Source organism: Rhynchophorus ferrugineus, unplaced genomic scaffold, assembly GCF_030347505.1.
Source record: "Rhynchophorus ferrugineus isolate W39M unplaced genomic scaffold, kcgeb_rfMv2 rfM10, whole genome shotgun sequence".
NCBI classification, from domain to species: Eukaryota; Metazoa; Arthropoda; class Insecta; order Coleoptera; family Curculionidae; genus Rhynchophorus; species Rhynchophorus ferrugineus.
The window spans coordinates 18,486,835-18,503,576 of record NW_027472589.1 but is presented as its reverse complement, the minus strand read 5'-3'; the positions used below and the strand labels follow the sequence as shown (position 1 = coordinate 18,503,576).

Genomic DNA, 16,742 nt, shown 5'->3' with positions numbered 1-16,742 from the left:
CTATATAACTGTTATGCACAACAATTAAATTTATTATGTATAAAGCTGTTTCCACGAATAAACAAGTACGTGTATTGTTTGGCAATCTACAAGACATTCCTGGATTTATTTTAATAATTCACCCCAAGGAGTAGAAGTGTTGAACAAAATTGTGAACAAAACGAACCCTACGTTGTTCCAACCCGTTGGAACTTTAATATATGGACTATTAATGTTGACTACGAAAATAGAAATATCTGTTTGAAAACATGGATAAAATAGAATATCAATTCTCCAGCAACACAGTTTGTATTGTAGCAGCCTGTATTCGCCATAAATTTTGACTACATTTTTTCCATCATTTTTTCTTATCTTAAAACTTCAACAATCTGTCCGTGGGTAATAAGTATTATTATATAATTTCCGATATATAATATAAGTATCCTGACATGTAGAAGATCGCTTGACTAAGTGATCCGCTGTACAAACTTATAATCTAAATCTTAGTTTAATTACTATCCTAAATTACTCTAAAGACCATTATTACTTATTCTAGAGATTATTATATCTTACTGTATGTGTCTATTAATCAGTTCGATCAATTGTATAATAAAAAAAAGGAAGATTATTCCAGAACACCAATTTGGTTCTCGCAAAAAGCGTGAAACAATCGAACAAGTGCATAGGGTTGTTAAAAATATAAATATAGACTTAAACACCAAAAAAATTTCTCACTTATATCTGGATTATGAGCTAAAAAACTCTTACCTCACAGATTGTCATTTTACAGGAAAACAAGGCGATGAACACACCGAATAACAACTTCTGTACACAGCTGATCTACCTACAAGAAAAATAACCACTGTGGTAACATACGCAAACGACACAGCAGTCTTAGCCTCTGATGAAGATCCAGCCATAACATCAATTCACCTACAGAAATGATGGCGTCTAAAAGCCAACGAAACAAAATCCAGTCATATAGCTTTTACAATGTGTAGAAGAACATGTACATCAGTCTATATCAATAATTGTCGATGCACCTAGATCGACGTCTAACTTGGAAGAAGCACATACTCGCCAAACGGAAACAACTTGGACTTAAACTCTACGAAATGTATTGGTTTATCGAGCACAAATCCAAGTCATCATTAAATAAGAAGATATTACTATTTATATCTAAAGAGATTATTAAGATTATTTCCATACCTTGCTAACAGGGGATGTACTACCAGGAGTTAAGAAATTGCAACTTAACTCTGTACCTTCAATTCCAGATGTTCCTATATGAACGAACTAAACTTTACGTTGTACCATAGTATATATTTCAGGTTATTTAGTTAAACTTTTGAAACAAACAACTTAATCGTATCTTTTGTTTGCATTCAATTATGAGTCATATATTATACTTCAGACTCCAAAAAAATTGTTTTATTATACCGTTAGTAGATCTTTGGGCTTCTTGGGAGATCTTGGGATCTTTCATTTTATCCTTGGATATTGCCATCTCGATAATATAACACATTTTTTTCTAATTGCACAGTACTGTAATGATCTTGTAATATATTTATATTTTATACATACAGTTATCTTTATATTTTATGGATGTATATTCTTATATTTGTATTGAATTTTATTTATTAAAAAATTTCTGAAATTAAATTGTTATTTAAATGTTATTAGTTCCAGTCATGTACCTTTTACGCTGCCTAAAAGAGCATGTCCACCAGTCTAGATCAATAGTTGCCAACTCCCACAACAGAAAATGGTAAATATCTTGATATACACCTTTAGGGTAAATGATGAATGTGGCTCGGTGAATGGAGGTAAAACGAAATGAAACAGTGGCGTTTACATTATGTGACCGTTATTTATTGGATATATAAAAAATGTGAAAAATACAAATGATAAAACGGATGGCAGCGGTGTTACCTGGAGACGAGGCTTGGGCAGTCGATGGCTGCATATCTAAACCAAACGAGGGTTGAGCACTGAATGAATAGCAATACCATTCAATAACATCCCAGATAAAAGTCTTGGGGTTGCCTCCAGCTATTCGTTATCGAGTTCTAGTTGGCGCTGCTGGCACCCCGCCCGTGTTCAACATCTGGGATTATATTTCTGGGTATTTTGTAGTAGTATTTTGGCGAAGTGACACTTAAGTCCGTAGACTAAAACGTTTAGCACTAACCTATCTGATTACTGAACATTTATATACTTTAGAATAAGCTTTTATAGAAGACTAATTAATAAAAATATTATTTTGTACAGGATATCACTTAATGAAGTGATTTTCTATATGTCATATATATAACATAAACATAACAAATACTTATTGCCCGCGGGAAAGATTGTGGAACAACTAAGAGTAATAAAAAAGAGTACAAAAGCCTCACAACACTTTATTCTAGAACCTCTGAAATAAAGCTATGTTTGATTTGCTAGTGGTATCCAATAACATAGGCCCAAATGGGCCTAAGTATTGACTTATACAGTAAAACCTTGTTGTCTAAGGATATTTTAGATTTACGCCCTATTAACCAATACATTTTGTTCAGTTTAAGCCCAAGCTGTTTGCGTTTTGTCACTATAAGTTTTTCCATATTAAACGTCGATCAAAAAAACTTCCGCTTTATCTTTATCGTTCGTATCATTATGTTGTTGAGATTTTTTAATATTTCTTGTTGCTTTCTAGAGAGAATATTTTGTTGCATCAATTGGCGTTAAGTTTTCTAAATATTTTTAATTTTCTTGATTTTGTTTATTATTTATTAGCTTTTTCAGCTTCTTTGTTACCTTGTTGAATTGTTTTCTTTTGTTCTTATTTCTTGTCGGATTTTTTACACTTTTTTTTCAGCAATTTTTGTTTAATTGTAAGTGTTTTGTTTAATTAGGAGTTGCCTACCATGGGGCCACTTCTATATTTTTTGTTATATTTATTACCACTTTTATGTATCTCTTTCTGTTTTGAGAGGTAAATTTAGGGATATTAAACTTTCTAGTTTCTCTCTAAATAATAGCCAGTTGATTTTACTGTTATGCGAAGAATGTGGATTTGTTTGGTTGATAATATTTGAGGTGACTGTTATAATAACTGGTGAGTGATCTGATGATTGATTTAACATAAGCCTAATTCAGCTTTACACTTTCTTGTGTCAATATTTTTTGTAACACAAAAGTATGTGGTATCGGGAGTTTTAGTTCTATTTGACGACCAGTATGTTGGCTCACCAGTAGAGATATATTGTAGATTATTTACCTTCATTGCTTTGATCCGTTCCTTTTGGTGTTATTAATTTAGAACAACATATTGCATGTTTTGAATTGTATTCTCCCCTGACAATAAATCCATTGGCTAGCTTGTTAAAGAAACCGGGGTATTGTTCTGCCATGTTGGTATGTGGTTGTGTTTAGGTAGACAATATATAGCTCTCATTGTTAATGGTCCGTGTACTTCTTCAATGGTTACACTGGTGGCTTGTAAATAGTCCTCGCTGAATATCTCTCTTTCATGGTGTTTTATGTTTTCACCAACAATTATGGATGTTCCTCCATGTGCTTCAGTATCTGGGTATTATGTGTGATATAGCTTGTGTTTATACACCACGTGGATATCCTTTTTAAACAATTGCAGCAAAGAAAAGTCGAAGCTACGAAATATTGAACATCATTAGGAACGTATCAGATATAACAAGTTATCAGCCAATAGAAAATAAACGCAAACGTCCAGAGAATTCAACCAGTTGAATATATTTGATCACTGAATTTCTACATTAGAGTTATGTGATGTTATAATAAATTGTGCAAGAGATCTATTCCATTTTAAAGAGCATCTTGTAGTTGCATCCCTTTTATTTTTGGAATACTTTTGTATGTGTTGTTTCTCAACACTAAAGCGCATCAAAACGTTTATCAGAAATTCAATAGCCGAAGTTCATTTAATAGCTTTTTCTATGCAATCTGCTAAAAAACAGTTTATATCCAAAATAAAAAATTTAATAAAAAAGTAATTACCGAATTTGCGAACAGAAATGAAAGTAGAATGTATTTAATCTATAAAAAATAGATAATTTTTTTTTGCAGAAATTACAAGCCCTTAAAATCTAAAAAAAAATAATGAATTAAAATTTTGATCAGAGACCACCACTAATTTATGTCATGGGTTATACAAAACAAGCCCGAGAGACCAGGTAAATGGTTGACATTCGAATGAGCATTTGACATATTTATTTTTCCCTTAGGAATAGTAGTAGTCACATGAATATTGGGAGCATACTCTTCTATAGTAAATATTGGACAAAAATTTATAAAACAAACGGGTAGTTTCCACAGTCGGTCCACACATATTGGCGTAATAACGAGTTTTATTTTTTTGTATTTTCTCAATATTTTTTTTAAATACAAAGATATGTACGATTCAATAAAATCATAAATCTTTCCGAATATCTATGGTACTTACAATTCCATCAGGCAATTGGATATTTTAGATGTTCTTAATTGTAGGTCATTTATGTTTTTAAAAGGTTTAAGCGAGAATCGAAAGTAGCTTGGAAGGATTGCCGTTTCTTTTTAATTCTGTTACTTGTCACCTTTTCAGATACCCTCCAATAGAGACAATTACTATGTGGCAACATTTCTAGTGCTATTTCGTGGGATGTAAGTAGTACTTGCCAAAAATGTAAATATATCCAAGGGACGTTAAAACTTTCTAAGCTTTAGTTTGTGAACACGTGACGCTCAGGGTCACTACCTTTTTATTCTGTTAATTATACTTAGTGTTTTATGTTGCCCAACTTCAAGCAAGTTTTGTCAAATGGTGAATTCATTCTATTTATTCCGTTTATTATTCTCTGATAGTTTTCTTATCCTTTGGTTTCTTCCCTTGTGTATATTCCTCGTTCATCATAGCCGGAGCTAGATAAGTGAGAGAAAAATAGCAAGAATGATAGAAAATTGTTGATAATTTATTCGATTCGAATTATGTGAACTTTTCCACCCTTTCTCCACCCTTACTTACTTTTCATCTTGAACATTACTACAAGCACATATATTGCCGATGGTTTCAAATTTCGCAGCCGGCTTGACAATCGGGCATTCCCTTTCAAGCTCCCATTCCTGTCAAGCTGAACAGGGTTCGGTATTGACCGCTGAAGTCTTCGCGATAATCAATGCTTTATCGTACATTAGCCCCCCACCCTTCCCATCAGGGATGTTTGTGTCTAGACCGACCTTATCCTATTCATTTGTTGTTTCGCAAATAACAAGGTACAACGTCGATGGGCCCAGGTGGCCAGCCACAACAGGCTCTTTAAGGTTAAAGCTGATATTTTTACTCTCTTCGCGTTCCTTCCTTTCTTCACCATGCCGTAGCTTTTAATCGACTGAGATTGGGCTACTGTTGTTTCTGGCTCGGTCACTGGATTACTTCAAGGCCGATTGTTCACTGTACGTTTTGTAACCGTTCCCCTATTTCAGTCTGCCACATATTGAACGACTATCCACGGCTCACCAGATTAGTACTAAGCATGGGCTGCAAAATATTAGACATGCCTTAACAGGAAAAAAAAAGGCGACTCCTCGGGTTTCTACGAGAGATCGATTTTCTCCATAGAATCTAGCCTAAGTTTAGTATTACTGACCAAATAACCATTATCACTTCGGAGTGGGTGCTGACGTGTACTGTCTGGAGAGAACCTCTACATCGTTATGTTTATGCCTGTAGTTTGTGTTCGTATTAAAATTGTATATACACTATTTATATTTTTAATCCCCCTGTTTGTGTCATCAATTTTGTTAATTTATTTATTTATTATTTTATATATACATTTTATGCCTGTCCTCGTCCCCTATGCATTAATACCGTACTATTGTATAGTCGCGAAATAACGACTCCGTTCAGAGGAACAAAAAAACAAGAATGTTGCGTATTTATTTATTTGAGATTTTAGATTGATCCACCACCCTATTGATCCCTACTAACTCTAGTGTCAGCATCTCGCAAATTAGTGTAGTAGTCCATATCTTCCCTTCGTACCGTGTGCATATATCATACATCATCCTAGGATAGATTATTACTGCTATCACTTATCGTTACTATACGTTGTCTGTTATCATTTCTGTCTCAATTTTATCGACTATTATGGACTAAGGTTGTTGTTAATCATCCTGGTTATTCTATTGTTCTCATTTCTGATGTTATCAGTCAATCACTATCAGTACCATTGTTTGTCGATACATTTGTTTTTTTTGCGATACTGTTATTCATTACTACAATGATCAGTCAGCATAATTAATTACCCATGTTATTAACTAGCAGTACTATTTCCTCTCAGTATCATTATATTTCTAATTCTTGATATTAAATGTTATTGTAATCACCGGTTTTTTTATATTTCATGTGTATTTTTAAATTCACCATTGCCATTGAAAATTGCTTACTTAGGCTTATTTAGTCTTCAGAAATGTCACCTCACCCGCTCAACGTCAAGATCTCACACGCTTAGAATTAGCTTAATTATTTACTTTGCCGTTTATTGTGACGTAGCTGCTAAACAATCTATTATGATCTCTGTTTTATTTGTTTAAGACATTAACTGTTTTATATTGTTTTATATAAACATAATTTTTATTTTATGCACTAGTTTTAAAATTAGCCATAGAAAAAATAAAATATGCGTATCAATGTAAATATCTGGTAGATAAGTTCAACTAACTCTCAAATGCTATTGTTTTGACTTAAAAATACTTAGTATACATAAATTATTTTATATTCCGAATAATTTACTTTTTTATGTGATTCTTTGGGCAGTGGTTATCATATCACTACAATATCAAGTTTATTATACAGTTATCAAATAATTCACTCCCCAAAGAGTAATCGAATGATTGTTAAGATGATTGCTACAATACAACACATATAAATTCGTAACACTATATAGTTCTTGCTTCTACCATCGACAAATTCTGTTGTCTATAAATTTTGTACACCCAGATAGAGATACATTTTCTATTTACCTTGTGTGCGTGCTGTTCTCTTGTACGTCTACATCATTATGACATTTCCTCATATTTATATACAGCCCAATCTCTTGGAGCTATAATATTTTTTGATCATTTTGGATTATTAAAACATTGTCAATGTTACAAATCTCTTTAGAAATCTACAAATGGAACACTGAAGTTTTTTAAACATAAAAGTCTGATGGACTATTCTTAATTTTCTTATCCCTATCTTATTCTCTTATCTTATCTTTATAATCCCCAAACGATTTGGATTATTTTTTTTGTTAGTTTAATTATTCTCCTTTTAATTAATTGATCTATTGATCGGTATGATTTAATTTAGAGCCTCTCCAATGCTTAGTATCAACACATACAAAGAAATATTAATGAAAAGTGGGAGACAAGCTCTTCTCCATGAGTGGTGCTTTCCTAAGAACTCTAAATGTCAACCAAACTTATACAAAAGGGCCATGTTTTCAAGCAAGAACATATCCCTCAATAAAATATGGTTTTCTATTCATCTGTTCTAAATAAATGCTTATATACCTTAATTCTTTAATATGTAATACTGTAGTCTCTTATCGCTCTATAGACTTTGTATTTAGATATTGACAATTTAACAGAAAAAATTGATATTGTTTTTATTCGATCAGTGCTTTACGTTGCAAATATTTTTTTAATATATTACAAAATGTCTTTTTCAAGAGCTTCAAGTTATAGGAAACACTTATTGTTATCTTAGCTGATAAACGTTCTATTTGTATATAAATTAATAAGTAAGAGTACATAGTATTTCCTCTTTTTTATGTAATTAACACGCATCAAACAATAATGGATATCATATTAAATTAATCATGTTTCTCTAATAATGGAGTAAAAGGACTAATTTTGATATGTTGCATTTATATTACATTAACATACATTATATTCCAAATAAACTTCTTATTTTTGTTTGATATTTGATAATAAAAAATTGAACCCACTTCAACAAAATATATAAAAAAATAAAAAGTAAAAATTAAAAAATAATTTAGACATAGATTTTTAACACAAAAAAAACATTTTAATATAAAATATGAGCATAATTTATAATTAGCTTAATACCTACCTGATCATTTTGAAGTCGGTACCGAGCAATAAACTGAATTCGTTTTATTGGTAATTTAATTTGGTTTATGTCACAAAATGTTATTATTATTGTTGTATTGTTTGGAGTTGGCAATGACTTCAAACTAATTTTTTAGGTGATCTGACAAATTTCCAACCAAATTAGAACAAAAAAATTGCTGCCCCCGTTGAACCGAAGCCGCGACCTCCCCGTGAGGGCACAAGGCTCTAACCGATACACCATTCAAACTGTTAGTTTTTTGTTTCAACGAACTCTCATATCATAAGGCTGGTGCTTAAAAAGCAAACCGAATGATTTAATATTAAATTACTTTTTATTTTTCGTCACATCAGCTCAGCAATAACATTATAAACAAATATCTGTTTATTTTATATGAAATATGTGAAAACTTTGAGCATGCCCTTGAAATTAAAGCGTTTCCCTTTTCCCTGTTTCCCCTTTTTCCCTCAACAGATCCTGATTTCGTGCCAACGGGCCAACTCGAAAGTGCACACTTCCGAATAAAAAACATTTTGAAATCCATAATTGACCGACAAATCGGCGAAACATATATACAATCGAACATAGAATATCAAACTCCTTTTTCGAAATCGGTTAATACAAAATGATATATTACTAAAACTTGTTTTCACAGTATTTTGAATACAAGGTCAGTAATATATTTGATACCTAACATTAATTAACATAATAAATGTTTGTATATTAAAACTTATTTAAAAGTATGAAAACTATATCAGAAACTAACACTCAATATCTTTTTTAAAATTGCAATTAATTAAATATAATTTACATCAACTTTCAATAATCAACAAAATATTAATTCATGTAAATTACTACACCACTAAATATTATAATACAGTATTATAAGTAAGATTAACTTTCAGAACAGTAATAAATTTAGAGCCACAAATATAAGAAAGATCATGTACTTTCTTTACTTTTATATAGTAAACATAAACATGTTTATATAATAAAATAGAGCATATATGAATGAAACAATATTGGAATTGATGTTTAACTTTAGCGTGTATATTAAAGCAATAATGAACACAGTTGTGTAGTTTAATTTAAATCTCTAACGAAAATAATCAGAATAATTAATGCAGCTTTCAAAGAGAAAAATGTCATATAGTTACATATACACATATTTTATTGCATGAATCATTAGATACCTTAATATTATCAATGCTTTTAGTTATTTACAAATTTACTGTTAATAATTAATACTTTCTTGTATTTGTCCTCTGTATTCCATCTATGAAAATTATGTAGTTAGTTTTTATTGTAAATGATGTGGCTCGGTGAATGGAGGTAAAACGAAATGAAACAGAGGTGTTAACATTATGTGACCGTTATTTATTGGCTATATAAAAAAATGTGAAAAATACAAATGATAAAACGGATGGCAGTGGTGTTACCTGGAGACGAGGCTTGGACAGTCGATGGTGGCACGTCTAAACCAAACGATGGTTGAGCACTGAATGAATCGAAATACCCTTCAATAACATCCCAGATAAACGTCTTGGTGTTGCCGCCAGCTATTCGTTATCGAGTTCTAGTTGGCGTTGCTGGCACCCCGCCCGTGTTCAACATCTGGGACTATATTTCTGGGTATTTTGTAGACAGTGATTCCACGATGTAACATTTTAACTCATAAATATATACATTACTTTATTTATATATTCATATAGCCCATATACATATTTCTCTCCTAAATTATATATTACAAAAACAATATATACACCAGGTTAAAACCTGATTAGAAGAACAATTTCTTTACCAGCATTTTAAAATTAAGCATTGTTTTTTGTTTATATATTTCATTATCTTTAGTTTGTCTTTTATGGCTTTTCCTTATTGTTTTCTACTTTGTCTTATGCCCCACGCCCATCTAAAAACTCGCCAACAAGTTTTACAAAACTATTTTAAAACTGTTAATATTCTAGCAATATGGGTTTATTATATGTATTCTTTTTATATACGTTGGGAAGAAATTTTCACATATATCGGGTTTTTATTTCTCAACTGTATATACCTTTCGATAAAGCGAGTAAATTAATTTGTTTTCTACGCAGAAAATGGGAAATATAACTTTAAATCCAAACTTGCTATGACTGTTTAATAAATCCAACAATGTGGTAATAACCGAAAGTAACACAAAATCTTAAACAACACTGCTTACAATTAAATAACTTATTTAATAATGTTTTAACCACTCACTTGCCGTTTCAATATCGTATTAAATGTAAAAAACAAACACTCACTTATTTTAATGAACACTATCTTTTATTTTATTTTAAAAATTAAAAAAAAAATAGTCCTGGCGAGATTCGATCCTAGTAAGATATTGTCGGCGATCTACACGGCTACATTATTTATGTGTTTTGTGTCACCGATCTGACGGCTATTCATGGTTGCTTGATATGAGCGTTTTTTGTTTAAGTGAAGTATATTTATTTGTATTTATTTGGATATAGGCTTTAACCTTGCCAAATTTCGCATCTCGAGCAGGGAGAAGATCAGAAACCAGCCACTCCAAGACAAAACGCCGATCTCCAAATCGGCGGTCTTGGCGCTCGCCCGTTATGATTAGAGGTGACACCGGTACCGCTCCCCAAGATCCCTTCTAATTTCCAGATATCGTTGCCGTTCACGCCATCGCCACCTGCTCATGAACCGTCGCCGAAATGGGAGAAAACCGATGGGTTGGCCACGATATTAAGTACTCCGTCGCCTTCTCATCGGTCATCAATGAGGAAGGCCGTCGACGAACCAGTGATGACGCTACCTCCCGTCCCTCCCGATTAGATCCCGAGAGGTAGGCATACGGTTCGTGGCTATTTCGGTCTCGAACCCGATATTATTTAATCCACCCTTACGACTTGGGGTATATTCATTCGATTCTATTATAATGTAGGATAAAATCACTTTCGGTTTTGGTTGAAGGCTGGGACTTTTTGTTTCTCTTTTAGGTAGACAGTAGATAAGTATTATTCGAGTTAATTTAAAGAATACTTCTTTTGTGCAGTGAAAGAAACGAAACAAAAATTATTCTAGTTTTATGATGGGGTGTGCTCCAAAAGCCATTAAAAAAGGGTCCAGATTGCTTGGTTGATTTGATTGCTATTAAAGTTTTATTTTTGTTTTACGCTTTATGAATAATTTCTTAATAAGGTGTAATGTAATGTGTAAATAATTGTATTATTTTGAAAGCATATATAAGTCAAGTCAACCCGGTATCACCGTATATTTTATTTCTTCTGCTACTATATGGGTACATCATTCTTCATAAAATTAATCACTGAATTCTGTCTAATGCATTTACCATATCTACAAAACAGTTAGTATTCAGTCTCCGCGCATACGTTCTAACCTAATGCTCATGTTAAATTTTGAACAATTACAATCATATCTGTTCACACAAATCTTTCACGTCTTACAATACCATATTTTCTACAGTTATATTCAATTAATTATGTGCATACCTTTAGCTGTTTCCACTCTCATCACTCTGTCTCAAGAATTTAAAGCATTACAGAGCATTATCACATATCTTGGAAGTTTTCTTCAGTCATTTTCACTTTCCGACTCACTGTCCAATTTCATCATTAAACTGTTGATTTCTAATCTGTCTAAAACATGCTCACGATTCCACCATTTATCAATTACTATTCTCTATGTCTTATCGACTTCATCCAAACCGAACGTGTTATGGTTGACAATGCTTCCTTCCACATATCCAAACAGTTTTTGATGGAATATCCTTCTCGACCAGCAATATATCTGCAATTAATTGTTAATAATTATAATGACCAATAAAACCTAATCGAATGCTATTGCAGCTTTTTCATTTTTCCTTCAATTTTTGTTGTATTTAGACTTTTTTTTGTACTGTCTTGCCAACAATACCACAGTGAACCATTTTGAAATATCCAAGTTTCATAAAAATATACAAATTCAAATAGTTTATCTTCCTTGGTCTTATTTTATGCCTTTAAGAATTGAATTATTTTTAAGACAATGTTTGGAAGTTCCAGAAGAAGTGTTGTTAAACCTCTCCGAGAGTTATCTTTACACCATTTAAACCCTATGCCCTGTAAGAGTGTATGAAAGGATGTCTTACGTTCCTCAAAAAGCTGCAGGTTCCTAACTCTTTTACGTATACTCTTCAGACAGACAATTTTCTCTAAAATAATTTTATTAAATTATGTTTATATCGATAGAATAGTTTGTTTACTCACTGTTCTTATACATTTCGTATATTTGAACTCGTATAGAGTCAATATCAAAATGTTAAAGTTTTCTTGGTAGAATCTATCTTATTGTTCATCATTTTATAGGCGATGTTATTCACACTACCTAGACTAATATTCAGTGCAGCAGCAACACGCTAACAACATTTTCAATAATATTGCAGCAACTTATAATATACTCCTATAGCATATAGTACCTCTCTATTGGAATTTACGGACAAAAGGGGGCCTTCATTATCTCGTTCCTTTTTTTCTCGAAATAACATTAAAACCGCAATCAATTTGTGTCCTTAATGTCTATTGTTTTCGACATTTTCAAACAAAGTGATATGATATATTAGAGAGCGACTTAAAATTTATCAAAATAATCACAAGGCTAAAATAATATTTGCTAGTTTATAACCTGTAGTAATTATAACTAATATTTTGAATAATTTAGAGTACATCTGACAACCGGACGGCAATAGTGATAAAAAGTTAATATGGGATAAATCTAACGTATAAACTATTGTGGTTGTATAATTAACTGTAGTTTTAGATACACTGTAATATTAAAATAAACAACATTTATTCTTGATGACAACGGAATTCTCCAAACTGAAGCTGATATCTTATCTGCAGGTGAAAAAAACGAATTAAATATAGAATTTTAAGAATACCAATTATGTCATAATAAAATCAGACTTAACACAAAAAATATAGAGGAAATTGAGGTTTTCACTACTATTTATGGTGACATTATTGTTCTTATTAACCAAATTCAATATAAATCGGAATGTATATATAGGAGTTTGCAAAAAATAAATATTTCGAATTTGAAACTTTAGAAACTTTAGTTAAATTTAGAATATCCTCATGAAATTTGCAAAATTAAGAATATACATTAAATTTTGTTTTATGTAGGCTTAATATAAATGCGTGTTGTTGTGGGACTGAATAAATTGTCTGTTTTATGAAAGAAACACTATCTTTTCCTATTTTTATTCCCACAAGGTTTATTAGTTCATCAGTACCTTATTTATTGGAGTCAGATAATATTTTCCTTCTCGTTTTATTCCAATTAAAAGGGGACAAATGCTACCTGGTACGATCGAACATGTAAACAAATCGTCTTGCAAAAGACGCCCGGTTCTCTGCAAAATTATTCAAAATATTAGTTATAGTAACAAAAGTTTATAAACAAACGTTGTTTTAACGCAACGTTGTAATGATGCTCTATTGTACTTGTTAGTGCTCAAGTAGGGCGATGATGTGCGATTTATATCATACTAGCGACCCGCCCCGGCTTCGCACGGGTGCAATGCTGATACTAAATTAAATACACTACAGAAAAAATATGAACGTTGTATATAAAAACATAGCGGTCCGCTCTGACTTTGCACGGGCATAAAATATATATGCCTATGTCACTCAATGAAAACATGATTAAAATCGATCCAGTATTTTTGGTTCATTCATTACTGCCCTTGGCCTGCACGCATTAAATTTGGAGTAAAACAATTCCTCTTCCCCTATACTTACTATGAAAATTTCCTGCTATCTTTGGAATATCTAAACTCATACAATTTTTATTACATTAAACATTTTTAAACGCAAATTTTAAATTTGTAATATCTCTGAAAATATTTGTTTAATTTACATGCTGTAAGGAACCATATTGATCTATATTAATTGCACACTGTATTTAAGGTACTTAATTCGATAAGGATTAATGCCGTATTGCTTAAAATAGCTTCGTAAATAAGCCATTTTCTCACGTAAAAAGTAAACAATAAAAATGGTTAATGTGGGTTATCCCTAAAAGATAAACATATACCATCGCGGACTTCTTTGTAGACCTTTTTATGGTGTACAATACTGTAGTACATTAATTTGATCTAACTCGTAGGGTTAGGCAGCGTTTTTGCTAATTGCTAAATAAGCCTAAAAAAATAGGTTAATTTACGACATCACGTTAGGAACCTCTAAAATTAGCAATGTTGCCTTAGTATATTATGCATGTATTATACATATAAACCTTCCTCTTGAATCACTCTATCTATTGAAAAAAACCGCATCAAAATCCGTTGCGTAGTTTTAAAGATTTAAGCGCACATAGGGATATACAAAGGCGACTTTGTTTTATACTATGTAGTGATATATCGGTATGTATTTTCCAAACTAGAAAAAAATGTTGTGAGTGGTAGTACCTCTGGTGGAAGTTTCAGAGCGGCAGTACCGCTGGTAAAATAAAATCGAGCGCTTCCTCTTAATATAACTCTTATGAAACTTCCAGGGCGGGAGGACCGGTAGTTAAATTATATGAGAGACACTACCTCTGGTGAAAAAAAAATTGACTAAATAGTTAAAAACGGGCAGGTGCACCTATTATAGAAATTCTTTGCAAATACGATGAATTTTATAAAGAAATTAATTTTATAAAAATTCTACTTATTTGCTATATTATTTTCTTTCAGATTTGTCAGTTCCTGTGCTGTTGTTATTAATAATTGGCATTTAGGAAAATTTGAATTCAGTTTTCAGTAGCTGCATTAACCTTTGATAACCTTTGATTTTTAGACATATTTCATTTAATATTTTTTCAGCTGTTGTAATGTTATTAAAAACAATTGACTTTTAGGCAAAGTCCTTTTCAGATTGTCCAGCACGTGTACTATTATTGATAACATTTGATTATTAGGAATATTTCGTTTCAGATTTTTTAACCTTTTTATTATTATTGTTAAAATTTTCTTTTTAGTCATTCTTCTTTACATATTTTCCAGCACTTCTGTTACTACTGATAATATTTGATTTTTAGAAATATTTTATTTCAGTCGTTCCAGAGCCATTATTAATAATAATTGATTTCTAAGCAAATTTGTTTTATTTTTTTGTTTTTTGGTATATGGTGCGAGGACGCCACAGCTTGCAGGATGAGTAATAAGCATAAATGAGCGAGGCCAGCACCACGGAATGGTTCTAGAACAGTCTTGTCTCTTTTGAAGGTCCATTGATTGAAACACATTTCCATGTCTTACCAGTCGGACCAATAAACCAGTATTTTTGTCGACTAAAGGCCTTTTACTTAAAGAAATATGGTATGTTATTGTATGTATTGTACTTACTACAGTTGTATGATATGTTAATAAGCAAGAACAATTTGCCAAAATATCGGAGAAGAGAAAATCAAAACTATTTCCTAAAAAACAAAAATAAATCCTACTACGACGGATTTAATTTCCACTTAATAAATATTTCTCCAGATTTTCAAACACACAGTGGAATAAATACGTTTAAACTTTCATTGTCAATCAAATAGTTTGTCTTTGATTTAACCCAATTTGCATAATGTACGGAATCACTGAATTTACTGCAGAATCCAGGAAATGCTACGATTTGTTCAAGACTACCGCAGTTAATAATTTACTTCGTTTCTCTACATGAATATTTACAGTGTCCATCATCAAAACGTTTGCTGAATTACTTCAATCTGGGTAAATAGTCTCTGACACACGATGGATATTGTCTATTAAAGCACCGAACTTTATCGTCTCTTCCAGCTTAACTACTTGTAACAACTATTCACTGTACAGTCTCTTCTTATTGAAAGTTCTCAAAGTTCTCGATAAACATTTAAAAGTATTCTTTATACTCGTTCAACTGATTCATCTTCATCAAACAAAACCATCTCGCGTACCGTTGTAGTTATCAAGGATTAGTCCCTACTTATCAGCTAAACAACTGCTCGAAATTGTCTTTTCACCATACACCAATTCGATCTTCTTGCTGTTCACAATTTAACAAACCATCAACCTTCTCCTTTAACAGAATTCACGCTTAAAATACTCAATTGGTCGTGAATGCTTGCAAACCTCTTGGTTCACACTAGTCAAGGTGGTGTGTATGTCACACCCACTCTGAAACCATACGACAACCCAAGTTCACCTTCTCTTGCATCCAATAGTCCACATATACGGCTTTTTCCTTTCCCTAGTATATTAGAGGCCAGGCAGTGCCAATAAAATGTTCTGCCAGAAAAACTCAAAATACCATCGTAAGGCTATAAAAAGGCAGACGTTATAAAAACGGCATTTTAAGAAATACATATACAAATTTTATAAACATATTTAACAATTTTTATAAATTATCTCTCTGACGTCCTGAGCAGTAACATATAATTTTTATTAGCTGACTTCGAAAAAGGAATTTTCAAAATTGTGTTTGAAGTTTGAAGTCGCTGCCGAACCCAAACAAAACAAAAATAATACAATTTTGTGATATATAGAATAAATTAAATTTTATTTGTTGATTGGCACCAAGGTCAAAATGATCGGTTATTAGTAGTTAAAATATTATTGTAAATAGATAAATAAGTTTAGGTAGGTATTACGCTAAAT

At 31.8% G+C, this 16,742-nt stretch overlaps 1 long non-coding RNA gene across 2 annotated transcripts; it reads right to left on the bottom strand.

Annotated features, from left to right (window-relative positions):
• Positions 1 to 9,445: 9,445 nt before the first annotated feature.
• Positions 9,446 to 13,181, bottom strand: LOC143203810 (uncharacterized). Of its 2 annotated transcripts, XR_013007441.1 has the most exons (4): positions 12,352 to 13,181; positions 12,234 to 12,296; positions 11,596 to 11,893; positions 9,446 to 11,440 (listed from the first exon to the last, which is right to left on the bottom strand). It is a non-coding gene; the product is annotated as an uncharacterized LOC143203810 (long non-coding RNA). The 2 variants fall into 2 exon arrangements; XR_013007440.1 differs by having other exon boundaries at positions 11,596 to 12,296.
• Between the last annotated feature and the right edge of the window lie 3,561 nt (positions 13,182 to 16,742).